The sequence below is a fragment of the Notothenia rossii genome (genome assembly GCF_949606895.1).
Source record: "Notothenia rossii genome assembly, chromosome: 1".
NCBI lineage: Eukaryota > Metazoa > Chordata > Actinopteri > Perciformes > Nototheniidae > Notothenia > Notothenia rossii.
This window is the reverse complement of record NC_136912.1, coordinates 67,619,560-67,638,292: the sequence shown is the minus strand read 5'-3', so window position 1 is coordinate 67,638,292 and position 18,733 is coordinate 67,619,560. Positions and strand designations below refer to the sequence as shown.

The window sequence follows — 18,733 nt, the reverse complement described above, 5'->3', positions numbered from 1 at the left end:
AATAGCGAGAAATATACACAAATGTATTACATTGTAACTTATTCCCATGCATGTTGCTCAAAGTAATCTCAGTCAGTCTCACTTCTGCGGCTCTCCCTCTCCTCTCGCGCCAGTGCGATGAGCCGCGCAGAGCCGGACACATCAGTGGACTCATCCAATTGAACCGCGAATTTAGACCCTCTCAGTCTTTCCAGCAGTTGTGATTTGATATCAGCAGACATGTCCTAAATTCGTCATCTGCTCTTTAGCAGAAACAGACGTAACATTAACCATCCGTTGTTGTTGCTGGCTGTAGTCCTCGCCCTTCCTCTCAAAAAAAGCCCGGTCTTTTTTTACATAATCTGGATGCTTGGTCTCGAGGTGCCTCTTCAATTTGGCAGGCTTCATCGCCTCATTGGCAAGACACCGCAGGCATATCAGACATTTCGGTTTCCCTTCCACTTCAATAAATCCTTATTGGAGATACTCCTCATCGTATTTCCTTACTTTTGTTTTTTGTTTTTCATTTACTTCATTTGTAGCCGTAACCTGTCGTTTTAAAAATCGGTCCATCTTCGTAGTATGCTAGCCGTGTTATATCTCTATGATGCTAGCAGTGGCGCTCTCTGACTGACGTACCAGTTATTGTTGTTTCCATGGTAACGAGTGACGCGCTTGATTTTTAAATGTATAGATTTGTTAGATTAGAACGTAATCTATGAACTATTTTAGATTAAAAAAATAAAATATTATTTGTTGAACTATGAAGCCTTTTGTAAAAAAAAAAAAAATGAAAAAAAAATGATATCATGATCATTTAAATTAATGAATCTGAAAACTTTTCACGGACCCCCTGGCAGAGTGCCACGGACCCCCGGGGGGTCGCGGACCCCACTTTGAGAACCACTGTTGTAGGGGATCCGAGAGACCGCTGACGAAAGCGTCAAACAATGCAGCGGAGTTCCAGCCGCTGTCGGCTGCCATAGTCCGGAACTCGATGGCGTAGTCAGCCACACTCTGCTGATGTTGTCGCAGCTTGATCAGAGCCCGAGCTGCTTCCCTGCCCGGCGTGGTTTGATCGAAGATCTTTCTCATAGTGTCGATGAAGTTTTCCAGAGACCCGCAGATGGGGGAGCCTCGGGACCACTCTGCCGTAGCCCACGCTGCTGCTCGGCCGGAAAGATGGGAGATCATGAAAGCCACTTTGGAACTGTCCGTGGGAAAAGCAGCCGGTTGGTGGTGATAGTGTAGCTCACACTGCACGATGAACGGCCGGCAGCCTTCCGAGTCTCCGGAGTACTTTTCGGGTGGAGCCAGACGGAAGTACTGTGCGGCTCAGTAGCCCGGTTGGGATCGATTCCGGTCGCCGCTGGAACCGGAGGAGTCGTAGGAGGAGAAACAGCCTGCAGGTGAGTGAGCACACGCTGAACCTCTGCTGCCAGTAGATTTACTTGGGTCGTCACCGATGTTTGTAGTTCCCCATGGCTGTTGGTTAGATTCTGCACTCCCTGCTGCATGGTGGCCATATGCTCCTCTTGTTGCCCAAGACGTTGGCCCTGAAAGCGGATGGCGTTCTTAATCTGATCTGAGTCGGCTGGGTTCATTTTGTTGGTCAGTTCGTACAGTCAAGGAGTGAACTCTGAGGCATGAACTCAATTGCACGACTCAAAACTCAGACTCGGATAGTGTTTCAAAATAAAGACTTTACTGGGATTTGCACAGTAATGAAAACAAGGAAAACAAAACACTCTTTCGAGGAAAACTAGAACAGTGATCAATAACATAGATCCGTGAGAAGTTCGTGAGGTAAGCAGGAATGTAGGTCATAGAGAGTCAACGAACTGACAATGAACAAGAGGGAGCTAACACCATATATACACAGGTAAAGGGGACACAGGTGGAAACAATCAGGGCGGGGAAAATAATCAAGGACGCAGGAGACAGAAGGGGGCGGGGAGCGTGGAGGCCTGAAATGAGATGGATAATTAATTAAGGGAATAAACATAAAGCACAGGAAAAAGGGACATGACAAAACTAACATAAAGAATAAACTTTCACTATAAGTTTCTTAGACATGACAGCAGGTTTATATGTACGTAATCTGCGTGACTTGCGCATCCACATCTCAACGTGCAGTGCTGCATAAACATGGCTGGGTCAGCGATAACTTTCGAGGGGTGGAGCGGAGGTATGCCCATTATTTTTAGTTTGTCCGAAGAATAGACAGGAATGTGACGGTGAGGTGCAAACTTTGTCCATGCCAGAAGCTGTTATCCACTGCTGTAAACACCACGTCAAACCTCAACAAACACCTGCAAAGAACACATGCTAAGGTGAAGCTAATAGCTAAGGACCCCCAAACCCGGAGTGAGGATGTTGTGAGTGCGCCGCCTCCGACTCCGAAGCAGCAAAAATTTGAATTTGGAGGACCGGTAACCAAAGCAGAGATGGACAGGCTTGCATCCTTCATAGTAGAGGAAATGTTGCCCATTTGCACAGTGGAATCACCATCGTTCAGAGATATACTGCGCAAAATACAGATAGCAGGAGACAGAGGACAGCCATGGTCAGATAGGAAAACATTCAGGAGCTATCTGGATCAGTCTTATGCGACAATGGAAACTGAACTAAAGAGAACATTTGAAACTTTAGCAGTCTGCGTGATCTGCCTGTAGGGAGGGGCGGGCCGGCCCTGCGAGTAAAGTAACGAGTAAAGTAACGAGTTACTTTATGTAGAGAGTAACGAAGTAGTGTAATATATTACTTTTTTTAAAGTAATATGTAATATATTACTTTTTTTTAGTAACGACCCCATCTCTGCAAATGACAACCTGATAGCTAGCTTACATTAGCTAAGAATTAGCTCACTATTTTGGCTAGTTATTTAACTCATAAGGCAAGTAGCTAACAAAGCAAGTTACTTAACTATCATGGCAAGTTAGCAAAGGTTGTATTGTATTTCAACCCAGTCCCACGGCATTTCGTGTTATAGTCACGACATTTAATGTATTGATTCGTGTTTACAAACACGATTTTCCCCTTTTTTTCATGTCACACAGAACGATTTTAAAAGCAATGTATTTCTATTGGTAGTGTGTTTCGTGCCTGCTGCACGTCTTTTTGTCCGGTCGGGTCTTGGAAGACCGGAAGCTGTGTGGTTCATAAAAACAGGTTCTTACTCAATATCAAGCCACGATTATTGTTTTTCATTTTAAATCGTATAATGTCTGACTTTTTTTGCCGTCCGCGAAGAAAATAAATGGGGCTCAGAGCCTCAGAATACTGAAATCAGTATTTTGAAAATCTTTTTTCTTTCTAATTTGTTATTCTTTTCTAAGTAACACACTGTTATTTAATCAACAATAACACACAATTATCCTTGTTTTTATTTATTTGTTTAATTCTATAAGCTCTGGCTTTTTTGGCGTCCGTCAGGAACTGAATTTCAAAATAAAACAACCGGAAACAGATACACACCCACTGAACTGATTACCCAAGGTCAGCCATGGTTTATGCTCGGTGATTGGATTGTTTAGTCGCAATGCACGTTGGGATATGGTGCTAATATTAAATCCGAAAAACATTTAAAAAAAAAAAAGAAAGTAATACTTTATTCCGAGTGTGCTTGCTTTTCCCTTTGGAAGTCATCACATAACGGCATTGTAATACACGGTTCGGCTGCATTAAATATTAAACATCTGCCGTTGTTCTTTATTTATAGAGCCCTGATTAGAAGACCTTTGGACAAACTGGAAGAACTACCACCGAAACTGAATATGTGACGTGGATCATAAATATATCAGCAATTAAACAACATCTTCAATTTTTTTTCACACAATACGTCTCCTTGCAGTATCAACATTAATTCGGCTGACTTTTATATTTGATCCAATTGGTAGATAGGTTATATTTACCCCATAACGGTGCACAGCCGATAGAAAAGGACTTGTAGTTTTTAAAGATATTACTGATTTTCTTTGAATATAAGAATGTAAATACTGAGTTGAGAGAATAGTCAGGGGTTTTGGGAGATGGGAGACACATCTATGGAATCAGAATTGCAATTGTTTACCATTAAATTACGGATATACCTTTCTGTCTGTGATGTTTTACCAATCAGATATGAATGTGTAGAAGTAAAACATGTGAAATAGTATAGCAATATCCTGTAGAATTATGTGAAAACATGATTAAAACTACACATCTTCAGATGTTATACATACATAAGTGTCCTACAGTAATAATACAAAGTTATTATGGAATTGTATACTGTGTGTACAGCGCCGAGTGGTTAAAGCACGTTATTGAATAATTGTTTTAATATGTTATATTTGATGAAGAAAAATATTAAGAGTACATACAAAATAGGGGAGAAGTAGAAGGTCAATGATAGAAATATAGAATATAAAATATCAAGAAGATACTGTAAGTGATCTCTACAATAAAACAGTTCAGTGCTGGATGCACAAAGATATTAATATGAGGAGGTGCAAAACAGACAAACTAATTAACCTTTATTTAAAAATTAAAGAATACTTTAGGTTAAGGTCTTTTTTAAATAAGAATAAAGCTTTGGGGGTATCTACAGATAAATACTAAGCCTGACAAAGTACTTAACGTCTAATATATTGCTTTCCTGCAATGTGGAAATGTGAAAATGTTGAAGCACTTATTTTAACTGATATTATACATATGAATTATACTCTTATAAGATGTATGTAGATAGAATAAGACATGTGCAGAATATGACAGTTTAATGGTGGAGGTATACCCACATATTGATAGATGTCTTGTAATGCACTGTTGAGGAACCTGCGACCCAAGTTTTTAATTCATTGCATAACTTCAACTTAGTTGTGTATATGATATGTCAATAAACCTTTGAAAATCTTGAAATCTTGAAAGGGATGTGCAAAATAGCAATTATATACAGTCTTTAATCAACTATTAGTAGAGAATAACAAGTAATGAATATACTTTATAGAGATCTACAGATAAATGTTTAGTCTAACACCCACTATCAAATATCTCTCCTGATTGTTGGCACTTGGTGTAACTAAAGTCTGATTTAAGGGTTGTTTATATTTCACATCATTAATCAGAATCTGCAAAGTAACTCAAATACATTTAGTGGAGTAAAAATACCAGGTTAACCTCTGTATTGTAGTGGAGTACAATTATAAAGTAACAATGAGCTGTCAGGTGGGTATATATATTAATGTTGCCCATTATGGACCCAAGCAATTTTCACCCATTTATTAATTATATGTTTTGATTTAAATTTGATAACACCAATGTGTTTAATACTGGCAACTTCTAATTGTGGGAAAAACAAAAACGTTCCCAGTAGAGACGTCCCATAGAACATTTTGCGAAACACAATAGCCAGCATGTGTAGTTCTGGGCTGGTCCCGTTTGATTCCAGTTTTGGATAGTCTGGCGTGGTTTCGTTCCATTTCAAAGAGCTGTTTGACGCTCAGCGTAACCTTGGCGCACTGCCACTCCAACATCCAATCCCAGAGCTTGAAGATTAATCACGGGGTTTGTCAAGCAAAGGGACTGTAGTCCCAAACGATAGCTGAGGATTATGGGTAGTGTAGTTTCTTCGGCCATCCTAAACTCCGAAATGTTTTTTGGATTTCATATCGCATTAACACCATATCCCAACGTGCATTGCGGCTAAAACATCCAATCACCGAGCTTAAACCATAGCTGAGGATCTTGGATAATCAGTTCAGTGGATGTGTATCGCAATGATGCTCGAAATATCCCTTATAGGCCTACGTCTGTTTCCGGTTATTTAATTTTTAAATTCAGTTCCTGACGGACGCCAAAAAAGCCAGAGATTATAGAATTAAACAAATAAATTAAAACAAGGATAATTGTGTGTTATTGTTTAGTAAATTACAGTGTGTTATTTAGAAAAGAACAACAAATTAGAAAAAAATACAGATTTCAGTATTCTGAGGCTCTGAGCCCCATTTATTTTCCTCGCGGACGGCAAAGAAGTCAGACATTATACGATTTAAAATAAAAACAATAATCGTGGCTTGTTATTTAGTAAGAACATGTTTTTATGAACTCCACAGCTTCCGGTTTTCCAAGACCCGACCGGACAAAAATACGTGTTGCAGGCAAGAAACACACTACCAATAGAAATACATTGCTTTTAAAAATCGTTCTGTGTGACACGAAAAAAAGGGGAAAATCGTGTTGGTGGACACGAATCAATAAATGAAATGTGGTGACTATAACACGAAATGCCATGAGACTGGGTGGTGTATTTTTGCAATTTGTATAAAGTGACATATAAAAGAAAGAAAGAGTGATCGAAACATGGGTAATACGCAATACGCTTTGGAACGGGACACTATTGTCCACGTCTACTGTTATTAAAGTAGCATCATTCTCCGAGATCAGAATGTGTTAGAACTTGTATTTTATTATGTATCATGTCATAGGCCTATAAAAGAGGTTCAGAGTGGCTCTTCATTTAGATTTTCTTTTATTGTTCTTTTGTTGTTCAAAACACAGAATAAATAATTGAAACACACTTTAATATAAAGGAACCAATATAACTTAAACAAATTATAAACTAAACGCACTAATCAGGAATTTCCGATTTGCAATGGATCTAACACACAAACACACACACACACACACACACACACACACAGTATCTCATTTAGCATTTCTATAGACTAAGAAACACACAGTAAGGAGGTAGTAAGGTGTGACTAGCATGGTAAGAGGTGGTAAGCTATTGATCAGTAGACTGTGGTCATGATTGTTTGTAATCTGACTGCTGAAGTACAAACACACACACACACACACACACACACACACACACACACACACACACATACACACACACACACACACACACACACACGTCACACACGTCACACACACACACACACACACACACACACACACACACACACACACACACACACACACACACACACACACAAACCCGACAATAAAATACTCAATAAGCACAAAGTACTCCTGTGTGCAATTATGCAATTTATATATAAAGACAAACGCTCGTGCCTCCAATGTTAATATTGAGACCCAGCAATAATTAAACAGTACTGAAACGTAATTAAATACACACACTCACACACACTTGAGATCAACTTGGGTGATTTATGATTCTGCATGCAGCGTACACACACACACACACACACACACACACACACACACACACACACACACACACACACACACACACACACACACACACACACACACACACACACACACACACACACACACAGATCCTAACACTCGTCCTCCTGTGTCCACTCTCCCACCCACACAGTCTCACTTAATAATGATTAATCTCTGAAAAAGCACCAGCGTGCTGAATAATGGATGCTTGTCTCCATTCCTGCAGTTTAAATATATACATATTACTTCATGAATAATTAACACCTTCATTTCACAGCTGTCTCCTAAAAACAGGATGGAAAGGAAAAAGGATTTAGTTCACCATTGTCCTTCCTCTCCCGCCTCTGAAAGGCCAACAGGGCCATATAACAATATTTCAACAAAATGTAGTACGACACGCCATTTTTCATAGCCGACATCCTCATTCAGGATCCCAGCCGCACACCCCAACATCTCGCATTAACTACAAATCCTGTTGACTGTGCTCCTTAGAAAAAGCATATATATAAAAGAGGGAACAAAAACAGCATGTTGGTCAACTGTATGATTATGATTTCAGTCTAGTTCCCTTGAGAGCTATAGCAATAGGACATTTGATTTAAATTCAGAAAGGACAAAACAAAAAACAAACACTGGAAACTCATCAGCATAAAATGTGGTGCAGTGATCCAAATTGGACCAAATCGTGACAGTAAATCGAATGCAGAAGTGGCAGTATGACAACACATAAAAATCAACCTCCCAATGACACCTCCCTGTGAGGGTTAACTTTAATCCCAGGCCCTGCTGTCTCCAAGGACCTCAGTCGCCTGGGGGAGTTTATTAAAAAAAACACCCCTGTATTCAAAAGGATTGAACAGCCAACTTCACTTAGCAGTAATGCCTTAAGTTAAACATTTGCATTATTTCGCTGTGCACCATGTGCCCTTGCAACAGCCAATTACAGGTTGATAACGAGCAAACTCTGCACATTTGTATTCTCATATTGGACAAATTATAATGTTTATATTTCCTAGTTGACCTGAAAAGTTAAGTCCTCTTTGCTTAAGTCAAGTCAAAGTCTTTAACTTCCCCAAAGGGACACAAAGCAGTGAATATAGTAAACTCAAGTCCACATCTCTGGTACAAAGCATCCAATTTCTCTGTCAGACATGAATTCATGAACAGAAAGGAAAAACACAGATGGTTCAAATAACACCATGTCTTTCTACTATAAAGTACTAAGGTACTTAGGTCCTGTCTGCCTGAAGAAAGCAGAATTAAATATAAAAAAGTAAATTCAATATTGGTGTCAAATAGAAGATGACAAAGGGGTTGTGGGTTCACAACAGTTTGAAGCAAGGAGGCTCACTCTTGCTCATGTTGAACATTAAATCGAGCCATTAATATAAAGTCAACTGCAAAAATGAATAACGTGATATCATTTTACCCCCCATACATGTTCTCTAGCAGATGTGCTACAGTGTTGACAAGGACATTTGGGTTCGCACTCAAATATCCTGTATATACAGTATATAAAAAACATATTTAAAAAAAACTTCCAACCAAAGCAGAACTATTGCAGCTGGCAGAGATCAAACTTGAATTACAGTAGGTAGATACATAATCAGATTTAAACTACAGCAGCAGCAGCACTGATAAAGATGATCATCTTGCTAAAGAACAGGACACTAATACTTCAGATTTAGCCAACACAACACAACACAACACAACACATGAAAACAATATCCTCAGAGATCTGAAATGTTTCTCCCCTCAGTCCTTGCTGTAAGGAAGGTCATTCCTGGAGGGCCAATGTTCTTTATTTGCAGACACTTACTCTAAACATTCGCTCTATCTGTGCCTGTAGAATTCACCCAAGGACTGCAAATGAAATATCGACAATGGAAAATGTTTCCACAGCAGGGTCACGTCCAGCAGCACAGGGCAAGGGTGTACAGGGACAGAATTCATTTAATACAAGTAGAGTTTTAAACCAAATTACTTCTTTTCACAATGAGATAAAAAAGGAAATGTGAAAGTATGCCCTATGGCCTTTTGACACAACCGATTTAATTAACAGTTGCTCACTCAATGCTGCACAGCACAATCTGGCTGATGATTTTAGATTACCACACTGTATCCTGAATGTGTTAAATACAACACACTCTCACTCCCTAAACGTCCAGGAGTGACGCTTGGTCAGGGTCCCGTGGCGCGCAGTTGGGACTCGCTGAGGCTCCTTCAGCTTCATAAATGGTGGTCAGTCTTGTGGTAAGTCGGCAGATGTTAAAGGAAGAGTTGAAGGCATTGGTAGGGGATGAGATGGTGAGAAGGGAATTACTAGTACTGGCTGTGCCCGCTGAGCTCCCAGGGTCTAACGCTTTAACTGAAGACCCGTTAAGTCAGAGGCAGGCGGCGGAGTTGGAAGCACCGCACCCGCTAGAGCTAGACTCCGAACTGCGCGCATCTGGTGTTATTTGCAATCCTAGAGAAAGCTTTCCACTTCCTTCTCATCCACCTGCCTTCAATGTAGGGAAAAATTTAGCATTAGTGCCAGTTTTCCTCGAGACTGAAGTGGATGCATATTTTGGTGCGTTTGAACGCATTGCAGCTGCACTACAGTGGCCGGCTGAAGCCTGGGCGCTGTTAGTACAGTGTAAGCTTCACGGGAGAGCTCAAGAGGCAGTTTCCGCTCTTTCGTTAGAGGACAGCTTAAGTTACAACCTGGTGAAGCGTGCCATACTTAGGGTGTACGAGCTAGTTCCCGAAGTCTACCGGCAGAAGTTCAGGAACCATAGAGAGGGTTCTAATCAAACCCATGTTGAGTTTGCCAGGGAGAAAGGGATGTTATTTACAAAGTGGATTGACTCGTGTAACGCTGCAGAGTACTCTGCTTTGAAATAATTAATTATCGTGGAAGAATTTAAAAGGAGGTTGCCTGACCGCATTGTGGGATACATAAACGAACAGAAAGTACAGTCTGTCTCCGCAGCTGCTGTACTGGCTGACGAATATGTGTTGATGCATAAAACTGTGTTTTCCCCTTTCGCTAATGAGAGGTCACACAGTGTGTCTGCTGCACCATCTGAGCCGGGGAATTTGTATAGGGTAACAAGAGAGGAGAGAGAGTGCCACTATTGTCATCAGTTTGGACATGTTATTGCTAACTGCATGATTCGTAAACGTAAGGAGCAACCACCAAGTCTGACCCGGCCGAAAGGCATTGGTTTAATTAATGCGGAGTCACCCAATATTCCTCCCTCCGACCATGATGAAGAAATAGATCCCTGCTTTAAGCCTTTTGTGTTTGAGGGATTGATATCGTTAACAGGTGAGTCGGATGATCAGAGACCCATCCGCATCCTACGAGACACTGGAAGTTCCCAGTCGGTGATTGTTGCATCTGCCCTGCCATTCTCCGACCAATCAGTGTGTGGGTATGGATCAATATTATGTGGCATGTAAATGGGTTATGTGCCCCGGCCCGTACACAATGTACATGTACAATCTAAATTAATAACTGGATTTTTCCCTGTTGCTGTGTGCCCAGCATTACCCATACGTGGTATAGTTTTCCTAACGGGAAATGACATTGCAGGAGGTAAGGTAACTCCTGCGCTTGAAATATTGGATTCTCCGCAGGCTGTACTGCCTGAGGTAACAAATGCCCACATTTTCCCCATTTGTGCTGTCACCCGTGCGCAGGCGCGTAAGAGTGACTCAGATGTGTCTCTAAATGATACTATGTTTGGGACACTGTTTACAAATGACAAGATGCCGGAGAAAAGATCAGAAGTTGTGGTTTCCCTTTCCCCTGCCGTGGCTACTGCGCCAGCGCAACCTGCCAGCCCGGTTGTTGACGGTTCGACACTCCCGGTAACCCGAGAGCGTTTACTCGCTGCGCAGAGGGCTGATCCGACGCTTGCGAAGTGTTTCGAGCAGGTGGTGAGTAATAGCAAAGCAAGGGGTGAAAAGGTAGCTTAGGTGCTGGATAAGGAGATATTAGTGCGCCAATGGTCCCTCACTGCTACGGCTGAGGCTGACTGGAGTGTAGCGCATCAGGTAGTTGTGCCGGCGCCATACCGTCAACATGTACTATCTGTAGCGCATGAGAGTCAATGGTCGGGACACTTGGGCGTGACTAAAACTTATCAGATCGTTCTCAAACATTTCTTTTGGCCAGGTTTAAAGAAGGATGTCTCTAGCTTTTGCCGCTGCTGTCATGTGTGCCAGGTTGTCGGTAAGCCTAACCAAAAAATTCCGCAAGCCCCGTTACATCCCATACCGGCTATAGGTGAGCCCTTTGACAGGGTGTTGATAGATTGTGTTGGCCCTTTACCGCGTACAAAAACGGGCCAACAGTATTTGCTCACCATTATGTGTACGTCTACTCGTTTCCCTGAAGCTATTCCGCTGCGTAGTATTACTTCCGCCGCTATAGTTAAGGCGTTGAAAAAATTCTTTTCCACATTTGGAATACCGCGGGTAATTCAGAGTGACCAAGGGACACATTTTAAATCCAAGTTGTTCAAACAGGTCCTCCAAACACTACAAGTGAAACATGTTATTTCCAGCGCGTATCACCCAGAGTCGCAGGGTGCGTTGGAACGGTGGCATCGGACCCTAAAAAGCATGCTGCGGAAGTACTGTATGGAAACGGTAAAAAACTGGGATGAGGGAATTCCCTTCGTCTTGTTCGCAGCTCGTGAAGCTGTTCAGGAATCGTTAGGATTTAGCCCCGCGGAGCTCGTTTTCGGCCATACGCCCCGCGGCCCCCTTAAAATCTTACATGATGAGTTTCTCTCGGCTGATACTCCTCCAGAGAAAAACGTATTGGATTACGTTAGTCAGTTTCGTGAGCGCCTGCACCGGGCAAATTCACTCGCTAGAGAGTCGCTCTCCGCTTCACAGGCTGTCATGAAGCGTAATTATGACCGTGCTGCTGTTCCTAGGCACTTTGAGATAGGGGAAAAGGTTCTTGCATTATTGCCTATCCCTGGCGCTGCGCTCTCCGCTAAATTCCTCGGGCCGTACGAAATCCGTGACTGTCTTAGTGACACCGATTATGTTATTTGCACTCCGGAGAGACGACGTAAAACGCGGGTTTGCCATGTTAACATGTTAAAGCGTTATCATTCGCGCATCGCTGCTGACAGCCAGTCTGGGGGGTTGGTTAATCAAAGAGTAGCTGCTTCCGCATTAATTGTTACAGATAGTTCCGGCCCATCTGATGACGGTTTGGTGATGCGTTCCCATCACCAGCCGGGTGCCCGGTTATGTAACTCGGAGATGATAGAGACGCTGCCCACTACGTTAAGTCATCTGCAGGCGGAGCATTAGCATGACATAACCCAGTTAGTGGCTCAATTCACGTGCCTTTTTCAGGATGTCCCGACACAAACTAATGTGATAACGCATGACATCGATGTAAAAGGCGCGAGGCCGATTAAGCAGAACCCGGAGGCGGAATATCTGGTATCTAATGGCTTAGCTACACAGAGCTCTAGTCCATGGTGCTCCCCATGCCTAGTAGAGGCTAAATCTGACGGTTCTCCGCGCTTTATCACGGACTACCGTAAAGTGAACGCTGTTACGGTGTCCGATGGCTATCCATTGCCGAGAATGGAGGACTGCATTGACAATTTAGGTTCCGCCAAATACGTCAGCAAATTGGATTTGCTTAAAGGTTACTGGCAGGTACCTTTAACAGACCATGCTTCGAAAATCTCCGCCTTCGCTACGCCTGACTGTTTCCTACAGTACACAGTCATGGCTTTCGGTATGTGTAACGCTCCTGCCACCTTTCAGAGACTGGTGAATACTGTATTATCAGGAATAAGTAACTGTAATGCGTATTTAGATGATCTCATTGTGTACACTCCCACCTGGGAGATGCACATGCAGATATTGGGTCAGGTATTCACCCGCCTCGCACAAGCATCTCTTACGTTGAATCTGGCCAAATGTGAGTTTGGGAAAGCTACTGTCACTTACTTAGGGAAGCAGGTTGGGCAAGGCCAAGTCCGACCAGTGGAAGCTGCGGTGACTGAATGTGCGGTGCCCGGCACTAGGAGTGACTTCCGCCGTTTTCTCGGCATGGCAGGCTACTACCGCAGTTTCTGCCGCAACTTTTCCACTGTAGCCCAACCGCTAACTAATTTGATAAGTCCCAAGGCGGACTACGTTTGGACTCCTGAGTGCCAATATGCATTTGAGTGCGTAAAAACACTCTTAAGTCACGCTCCTGTGCTCGCTGCTCCCGATCTTGCTAAGCCCTTTACACTAGAGGTGGATGCCAGTGCAGTGGGGGCCGGTGCTGTTCTACTGCAGGAGGATGCGGATGGAGAGGATCATCCTGTCTGCTACTTCTCCCGTAAGTTCAACAAACATCAGGTCCGGTACTCTACCATTGAAAAGGAGACCCTTGCTTTGTTGTTAGCTCTCCAGCACTTTGAAGTTTATGTCGGATCCAGTTCTTTGCCAGTTGCAGTATTTACCGATCATAATCCCATTGTCTTTTTGTCCCGCATGTACAATCACAACCAGCGTCTCATGCGGTGGGCTCTGATCGTCCAAGACTACAACCTGCAGATCCGACACAAAAAGGGTTCAGAGAACGTGTTTGCAGATGCTCTGTCCAGACTGTAGTGATGTGTTTCTGTGTTCGTTATGTTGTGGGGTATGGTTCATCAAAAACCCTGTGGGGTTTTGTCTTAAGGGAGGGGGTGTTACAGCCGCTGCCTTCCTGGGGCTGTTAAGGCTGGTAAACCTGTTTGTGTGTGTGTGTGTGTACACCTGAGCGGCGCAGTTCCTCCGACGTCCCGCCCTCGCTGCATCTGAAGAGGTGATTGGATGAGACCTCATCCAATCCCCGCCCTTTCCGGCACATCTCCCGGGGGAGGAGTACAAAGGCTGGGAACGGAGATCATTCTGGAGGCTCTGTGTAGGGAGACAGACGCCTCTAGCCTCGTGATACTTTACTGTGTGTGTTTATACTGTTAGCTACCCCGTAATCCGTAGATACTTAGCCGAGTGCAAGTAGTGTGTTGTGCCTCTCTTATTGTGTAACGTTGTGTAGGATTGTTAGCTTAGACCCAGGTGATTAGCACCTGTTGACCAGCTGTTGTTATCTGTTTAAAACGTGTTAGCTTAGACCCAGGTGATTAGCACCTGTTGATCAGCTGTTATCTTTGCGAAACGTATTAGCTTAGACCCAGGTGATTAGCACCTGTAGACCAGCTACAGCTGTGTGTGTGCAGCTTTCCTCATTCATATTTTGTACCCCGTGTAACGGGAGGGTTTGTTTCTTTATAAACTTCCTTTTGAAGTTCTCTCCTGTTATAATAAAGCCACTTATAATTATTACCAATACCACTCTGGTCGTGTTATTTCCCTTTGGTTCCCCTAGCCCAATAGGGAACGTAACATGTGTGTATTATACTGCCGCATAGCCAAGACCGGATGCAGCAGCCACTCTGGTGGCTACCATTAGCAGCTAACTTTTGCTCAGCGATTTTTACATAAAAATGGAATTATGGATTATAAATAATTCCAATTATTGCCCAGGAACTTTATCAACCTATGGATTAACCGATTCAGCCGCGTTTTTTCTCATTTTAATGCCATTGAACACGTCTTTTGATCAGATTAACAGCTACGGTGAGACGATCTCCCTAGAAGCTACGTAAAGGTACGTGTTGTGATGTCTGTCTTTGCTTCCCCTGTCGCAAGTTCGGATCACTCAGTGATGATACTATATACCTAAATAATCTGTGGAACCTCAGCTTTAATCGGAGATCTTGTATGTGCAGCTATGATAAGTAATAAGGGTACTTTTATCTTGAGTTCTGTGCCAATGTCCATTAGCGTTTTTCGCCAAGGGGTCATTTAGATACTTCTTATGAGACTTGTGTTTTGTTTTGGTAAAAAAATTTGTCAGTTAGCTGAGATTATTTCCGTTAATCTGGTATAACACATTAATAGGTTCTTAAATATTAAGATCCCCTGAGAAACAGTGTCCTGAAAGAAAAAAAACAGGGTCCCCGCCGGCGGGGACCTTGGGGCTTAACAGGTTAAATTAAAATAAAGTGAACATTAACACCAATATTATCATTTATAAATTGCTATAACAAAAAAAATAACATAAGCAGCAGATTCTTTTATTAAATATACATACCAACTACAAAATAAGTGGGTATTAAAGTGTAAACGGACAACAAAACGGAAATGGAAATGAAAAGCCCTGATGGTGGAGCTAAATCAGAGCCTATTACCTGTTCTCAGTCTTTTTCTCATCATGCATCTTGTGTGTAGTGATCCAATGTCGTTACCATAGCCTTGCCCTTTAACAGTTATTATGAGCCCTGGCTCAGCCTTACTCACCAAGAGCCCAGCGCCTAGCCTTCTTACGGCCCCTACACACGGCGGCGTGTGTTGTCGCTTGCCGGCGGGGGGGGCTGAAACTCGACCAACAACCAATCACATGAATCTCCCGCCCCAGACACACAACCACGCGATTTGATTGGCTAGAGCTTGTACTGGCATATGATTCGATTGGCTGACGCCTCCGTCCAAAAGTAGAACATTGCTCTACTTTTGCAGCGAGCACCGCGAGAGAAGCCACGCTTTGCTTCCACAATCTAGTTCGGCGAATCGTGACGTCACCCCATTCAAAGTGAATGGGCAGAAGCGTTGAAGCGGCAACGCACGCCGCCGTGTGTAGGGGCCGTTACAGGCAAAGTCACTGATCAAGTCCTTGAAGTCCAGCTTTCTAGCCAACTGGCTTTCAATGGACAGCATGGCAACAGGGCTGCGGAGCCTAAAAATGGATCTGTTGGTCCTGGCACCAGGTGGAGGGACAACTGATTTAGTATGAATAGCTGCTAGAAATGTACCTGCATTTATTAAATGTCAGCTAAAAGAGGAGTGAGATGAAAAACCTCTGAATTTTCTGTGAAGATATTAACAGTACTTAAAGGTGGGGTTGGTAATTTTGGAGAAACCAGCTCGAGTGCGCTAGAATTTGAAAATACACAACCGGAACAAATCTGCCACTTCCTTACCGAGCCCCTCCTCCAACACACACGAACGCACACATGACCAATGAGGGCACGAGATAAATTTGTGCACAGATGGATGGCCGACAGGCAGGTAGGCCATCCAGTTATTTTAGCCGGGCCGGCTTTTTACAGCGCAACGGCTTCCACAGATGACATTTTTTTAATGGATTTTTTGCCAAAGCACTTCATTCCATGGAATATAACAAAAAGTGTATCTCGAGCCGGTTTCTCAAACGTACCTACCCCACCTTTAATGTCAGCAAAACATTACAATTATTATTTACAATGGATTAAGCTTAGCTAACAGACTAATTTCCACCACTCATAGACCACAACCACCTTTTCTTTTGAAAAACTGGGTGACATACTGTCGCCCTTTAGTCCCTCTCTCTTGTCTTTTTCTCCTTTCTTTACTTTCTTGAAAGCCTGACTTTGTTAGTCGTTGAGACATCGTACACACGGAAGTAAGACCCAACCAGGAATCTGGGTGTGATCCTAGATAACAAACTGTCCTTCGCTGCAAACATTGCTGCTACAACACGCTGCTGCAGATACACGCTTTACAACATCAGGAGGATACGTCTCCAGCTGACCCAGAAAACAGCGCAGGTTCTGGTCCAGGCTCTCGTCATCTCACGCCTAGACTACTGCAACTCGTCTGGTCTTCAACCTTCCAACATTTTCCCACACCACACCGCTCCTCCGCTCCCTTCACTGGCTTCAAGTAACTGCTAGAATCCACTTCAAGACACTGGTACTTACGTACCATGCTGCGAATGGATCTGACCCTTCCTACATCCAGGACATGGTTAAACCGTACACCCCAGCGCGTGCACTCCGCTCTGCATCAGCCAAACAGCTCGCTGCACCCGCACTGCGAGGGGGACCCAAGTTCCCATCAGCAAAAACACGTGGGTTTGCTATCCTGGCTCCAAAATGGTGGAATGAGCTCCCCATTGAAATCAGGACAGCAGATAGCTTACACATCTTCCGGCGCAGACTTACAGTATATTCTAATAAAGGACTGGCTTATCTAAAGCCAGTTGAGTAGCAATTGAAATGTTTGGCTCTATGAAACCTGATGTACTTATATGATTCTGTTTTCTTCAAGGTTGTATCTTCCTGGTCGAATGTACTTATTGTAAGTCGCTTTGGATAAAAGCGTCAGCTAAATGCAATGTAATGTAATAATGTAAAGTACTAGCATCCCTCCTCACTAGTCTCTTTCTCTGCTAGAAAGGGCCGGTGCCGCACAGCGTTTGGAGGCAGGACCAAACCATTACAAGTAAATAGAGGGGGGTGTTTGATGCTTTGGATAATTCACTTTTGGAAGAAAATAAGTTAAATGAATCGTAAGTTTAGTGAGTACATTATCAATATGGCGTTATATTAATGTTAATTATTGATGATTGATGAAAAGTTACTTAAAAAATGTTTCTTAATGTTCTAAAAATGTTTGGGGACCCTGTCAGTCACGGCCCCTTAGAATCGTCCTAGCTTTTCACCTCCTTACGGCGCCCCTGCCCGGAAGTAAGTATTCTCCTTACTGTCGATTGATTTGACAGTGATATCTCCACTACTCATCAACTCAAAACCACCAGATTATCCTTGCTAATTAAACGACATTGATATGTTTAAATTGTGTGCAATGCTTTTGTGTTTTTCCCCTTCAATTCTGAGAAACAACTTTTTTTTTCTGAAATGTGGAGTGCCAAAAAGACTACACTACCCACAATCCCCAGCTATTGTTGTAACAACCATGGATGTATTATTTAACGACGCCTGTCCGCTTTGCGACAAACCCCGTGATTAATCTTCAAGCTCTGGGATTGGATGTTGGAGTGGTAGTGCGCCAAGGTTACGCCGAGGTCAAGCTCTTTGAAATGGAACGAAACCATGGCAGACTATTCAAAACTGTACTCGAACGCCCCCCCAGAACTACACATGCTGGCTGTTGTGTTACGCAACATGTTCTCTATTGCACGTCTCTACTGGGAATTGTAGTTTTAAAAGACGTTTTCGTTTTTCCCAAAATTAGAAGTTGACAGTATTAAACTTTGTATAGCCCTGGAGGTTTAGGCGATAGGAAACAAATTGGTGTGTACAAATTTAAAACATGTAATTACTAAATGGGTGAAAATCGCTTGTATCCATAGTGGGCAGCATTAATATATACCCACATAGCAGCTCATTGTTACTTTGTAATTCTACTCCACAACAATTCAGAGGTTAACCTGGTATTTTTACTCCACTACATTTATTTTAGTTACTTTGCAGATTCTGATTAATGCTGTGAAATATAAACAACCCTTAAAGCAGACTTTAGTTACACCTGAGTAAAATTCAGGGAAGGTGATTGTCAAGTGCCAACAATCAGGAGAGATATTTGATTGTTGGTGCTTGAGAAGACTAAACATTTATCTGCGGATCTCTATAAAGTCATCCCTTTCATGCATGAATTATGAAAACCTCAGTGTTATTATTGCTCTTGGGGCATGAAAAACAAGATTTGAACTTTAGTTTTTTTTAATCTAGTT

At 42.8% G+C, this 18,733-nt stretch overlaps 1 long non-coding RNA gene across 1 annotated transcript in view; it reads left to right on the top strand.

Moving 5' to 3' along the window:
• The first annotated feature begins 894 nt into the window (after positions 1-894).
• The window catches only part of LOC307043360, a 40,942-nt gene continuing 23,103 nt past the window's right edge, over positions 895-18,733 (top strand). The window contains exon 1 of the long non-coding RNA XR_013809355.1: positions 895-1,388. This is a non-coding gene — a long non-coding RNA (uncharacterized lncRNA). The remainder of the gene's footprint in view (positions 1,389-18,733) is intronic.